General features: G+C 43.0%; 1 protein-coding gene across 2 annotated transcripts in view; it reads right to left on the bottom strand.

Moving 5' to 3' along the window:
* The window catches only part of LOC106810585 (max-like protein X), a 54,728-nt gene that overhangs the window by 49,402 nt on the left and 680 nt on the right, over positions 1-4,646 (bottom strand). The gene's annotated exons all lie outside the window — the stretch shown is intronic.

The raw sequence follows: 4,646 nt of genomic DNA, 5'->3' as shown, positions 1-4,646 counted from the left end.
CGTCGTCGATGACGTAAATTTCTGTCTAGCCAAAGGTTTTCCGTCCCTGCCTCGTCGCAATGGGGGCGCTGGTCGTGCACGTGAGAAAGTACACGAGAGTTGGGCAATGGCTTCCCTGCTAGGACCTCTTGAGCGTCCTGCGGGAAGTAGGCGGGAAACAGCATTCTATGCTTGAATGTTTCTCGTTAAACGACCTAGATATAACTGTTACATGCTGCACCGTATCGACACGGAAACTGATCAGAGCGCATCTACGGGGGCCGTCAAGCCTTGCCAATCACTGATTGATCAGAATTATAACGCCTGCTGATCCACAGCGAGGAAATTGCATCTCCTGATCAGAAGAAGTAGATGTGAGTACTTCGACGTACGCCCTGATGGCGGAATTCGACTGAGGATGGTACGGACTTTTTCTGCAGCACGATTGACCAAAATGTCCCTCTGTACCCGCACTTGCTGAACAGTTTTTATTGCTCTCTAGCTGGACAACAACTTTCGATCGTGGAGGCCCTCTTCCACCAAGTTACGTGGCGGAAGGATCACCACATGGCGCTGAACTACCATGACTATGATGACCACGTGTTTTCTTCTTCGGGGGTGTGACGCGGCATTGCTTCGTGAATGCGCTTCCTCGTCGACTGCACCCACATCTGCAGGACGGGCCGAGGAGGGTGACTGCGACGCAGCTTTCCGATTGTCTTGCAAGTCTGGAGACCTGGCGTGAATGGGATGAGCAAACCTAAGGAGTGCTTTTCCAACGTGAGGTTCGTTGTTTCATACAACAAGCTTGTTTTGGATGCTCATGCAGTGATACCAATTGTGAGTGTGCTCATGCCTGGCGCGTAAATGGAGAACGTTCTCAATGTACCAAAATTACAGTCACAGAAACTTGATAACTCCAGCGCATAGAAGTTCATCTATCTTCTCACCTGTTTCTGCCACCCGAAGCGTTGAAAACGTAACGTTCTACGGTCTCGTTCTTCGTTCCACGAGAGTTTTCATTTTCGTCATGTCACCGTTTTTTTTGATGTCATTTTTTGTCTTCTGTCTGGACCCAGTCAGCGCAGTTATAGGCCTTACAGAGCGGCTCTTCGAGAAGACATTGTCAACAAGGTTGGCGAGTCTGTATTTTCGCATCTTACTCTGAAAGTCCTGCAACAAAGTGAATAGTTCGTACATACCTTGTTCAAAAGCCTTCCAATCTGTTTAGGTGCACGCATTTTTTGATGGCATCCACATATCGCAAATATCGATATGGTATATATAGATATATTATAATTGTACTAGCTGCTGGGTACCGCTGCGCTGGGTAAATGTGGCTACTAATTCATTACTTACTATAATACTTGGCACAATAAGAACAGTTGGGTAAAAATCGACAATATAAACATTGCCAGCGACAATATCATATATTTAGTAAATCAGTGGTATAAGATAATAAGCAATGGGGAAAAACTCGTTACGTATGCATTTATATGACAGCAGAACCCAACTTAAGAAAACCCTGGAACGATAATGGATATATGGTGCAAAATGAGAAAAAAGTTATTATAACAGACAATGTACGAACTGGGTCTTGGCAAGTTTCATATTTGTAAAACCTGCTTTAGATAAACAATGGTTGCCGTGTTATTGTGTTGCGTGGGTAAATATCGTAGAATTGCTGGCCGTCTCGAACTGTTAGAGCTCACCACGTACAAGCGATCTCATTGTCAGATGCGTAGGATGAATAACGAAATTGGGTATATAGTATAGATAGAGACAGGCCAGCGAGTGGGGTCTAGATGTCGCATTGGATACTTGTCTAGTGAATAGTGCTTGCGCGCAACCATGCACATATGAAATGAAGGAATTTTTCTAACTGAAAATCAGAAAAGGCATTAAGCATTTCGAATGGTTAAATGATTCTTAAATCGTAGCATGAATAAAAAAAGTCGATATATAGTAATACAGCACAGGCCAGCCGAGTGCGGAAATTTGTAATTACAAAAGAATGTGTTACTGACTTGGTACGCGTCTTTATCGTTGATGTTTTGAGCAATCAGTAAACCTCATCAAACTAAATAATGACTCATCTAAACTATAGTGAATCTCTATAAATAATTTAACAATCAGTGTAATCATATAATAAGCAGGTGGTAAAAAACGGTTACGTATGAAATTTATTATGACAGCAACAACCCAACGATAAACCCTGGAACATAATAGTATATGGTTGCTTAAATAAGAAAAAAGTTATTGGAACAGCATGTACAAATGGGTTGCACTTCTCATTTCAAAGCTCTTGGATTAAAACAATGCCAGTTGCAACAACAGCGCACTTGAAGCGTTTCAACTGTAAACACACGCACACTGACACATAAATATATCCTGGTTGTGCTCTGTTTTAGTACCGGTTTCGGTTTCACAATACCAGCAGCCGGATGAGATGAGGAAATCGATTTTTCTTTCTGTGGCAGCACTGTACAGTCAGTGCTGATAATGTGTGAAGATTGACGAATTGAGGGGTTTTTCACGGATACGGATTTTTTGGTGAGTTTGACGGTTTGGCAGGTTTTTTTCAGCTACAAACACTCCCCGGGTATAAGAGATGGCCCTGTGAAAATTCTATCCAGATCGCTTGGGCGGTTTGGCCGCCTATAGAGAAGATACATACATACATACATACGAACTCAAATATATATTAGATATATACATATAAAAAGACATATAGATATATATATGTATATATACATATAAAAAGACATATATATATATATATATGTGTATATATAGATATATGTGTATATATAGATATATATGTGTATATATATATATATATGTATATATACATATAAATATATATTTATATATATATATATAGATACATAATAATACACTATGTGCAGGAATAGGGAGAAATATGTACACATGTACTAGTAGATATATATATATATATATATATATATATGTATATATATATACATATATACCGAAACAACCCAGCGACTGGCGACTGTGACTATGTACTTTAGCAATGACGTATATATAGACGTAGCGACTAGACACTTTGAGATGCAGATGTATATACATATAGATATATATAGAGCCTTTTCATATTATTATATTATATTATATTTAGGGGTGAGTATTGCGACCAAAAACCGTATTGCAATATATTGCAATACGACAAAACCGTATTGCAATATTTTCAAATACGTATTGGGAAGTGTATACCATGCATGATATAGTAACAATTTGATGGTTTTAATATCATCATATATTGTATTATATGACATGATTTAATTTCTCATGTTTTTCTTGAGAAACAGAAGTACGGCAATGTTTTCCGCTGACAGTGTAGCCCTCTGTGCCGTAACAATGTCACCCGGTGTACTGAATACCCTCTCGGAAGGCACTGACGTAGCTGGAATACACAATACCCCTGCTGCATAATTGGTTAATACTGGATACCGAAACTGAAACTGAAACTGAAACAGTGGGTGCTCGCTTCAGCTTGTATCGCGCGCGCGCGGGCACTCAGGCGAGCATAGGCTATATATATACTTCCTATAGTTGCCGTGCTCTCTGCCTCGCGCACGCGTCTGCCCCACTCTGCCCGCGCAGTAGTACCGCACAGTGCTCCATGCAGTGGTCGCTTACCAGTAATATTGTATGCGTCGTGCAGGCATTGTGCTTTCGTAATATATACACGCCAGTGCATAATTTTCGAGCCCATTAACAATATAGACATAAAGGCAAGTGTCAAGTAATTTATTTCTTGTTATACCACCGTATCGTAAAATATCGATATCCGGAAGTTGTATCGCGATATATCGAGTTTTCAAAATATATTGCAATATACCGATATACCGGTATATATCGTTACACCCCTAATTATATTATTATATCAGTGTGGTGTGTCGATATTTATATAGACATATATATAGTGTCGTACGGCGCTCCACGTGGGGGGCGCGGTCTAGATGCTATCTCCAAAAGCGGTGCCGCCGTGGCGGCGCCTGGCTGCGTACGTGCCACGTTTCAACCAACCTCCTGACCCCGCGCTGCCCGTGGCGACGGCACGTTGTGCGAGCACCTGCACTGGCGTGGCCAGCGTGGCTGGCGTGGCAAACCAGCAGCAGCACCAAATACTGGTCCCTGCTAGCTGCTGCAGCGCGGCTCTGGAGCAGCAACGCAGCAGCAGTAGGAAATGCCCTCCCCCCAAGGTCGCTGTAGTCAAGCCGGTGTACGTCTCACGAAAACTGCGCGATGTTACGCTTCCTGCTATCTGGATTCGTTCGCCCGCCCTCCTTCGGCGCGCGAATTCGTATAGCGGGCAGCGCGAGATGCTACATACAACACCCGCGGTCGCGTGCGCCCAGTCCCGCGGAAGTGCGCGGCTTAACCGCTCTCGGCGGTCGGGGAATAACGCATCTTTTGCGCAACGCCATCTTGTACCCGGTCTCTCTGGATCTCTCTTCTCGTACGATTGTACAATCGTACATTCTAACCCTAGCAATAACGTTTCTTGGAGCTAGGCACAACATGGAGTCTATGTCCCCCAGGGTACTGCCGGAACGTACCCTGGGTACGGTCCGGTATACCGGAACGTACCCTGGTCACTATTTGATATGGTTAGGGTTAGGATTAGGGTTAGGGTTAGG

The sequence above is a fragment of the Priapulus caudatus genome, unplaced genomic scaffold (genome assembly GCF_000485595.1).
Source record: "Priapulus caudatus unplaced genomic scaffold, Priapulus_caudatus-5.0.1 Scaffold455, whole genome shotgun sequence".
NCBI classification, from domain to species: Eukaryota; Metazoa; Priapulida; class Priapulimorpha; order Priapulimorphida; family Priapulidae; genus Priapulus; species Priapulus caudatus.
The sequence above is the reverse complement of the archived record's forward strand: the minus strand, read 5'-3'. Positions and strand labels throughout refer to the sequence as shown.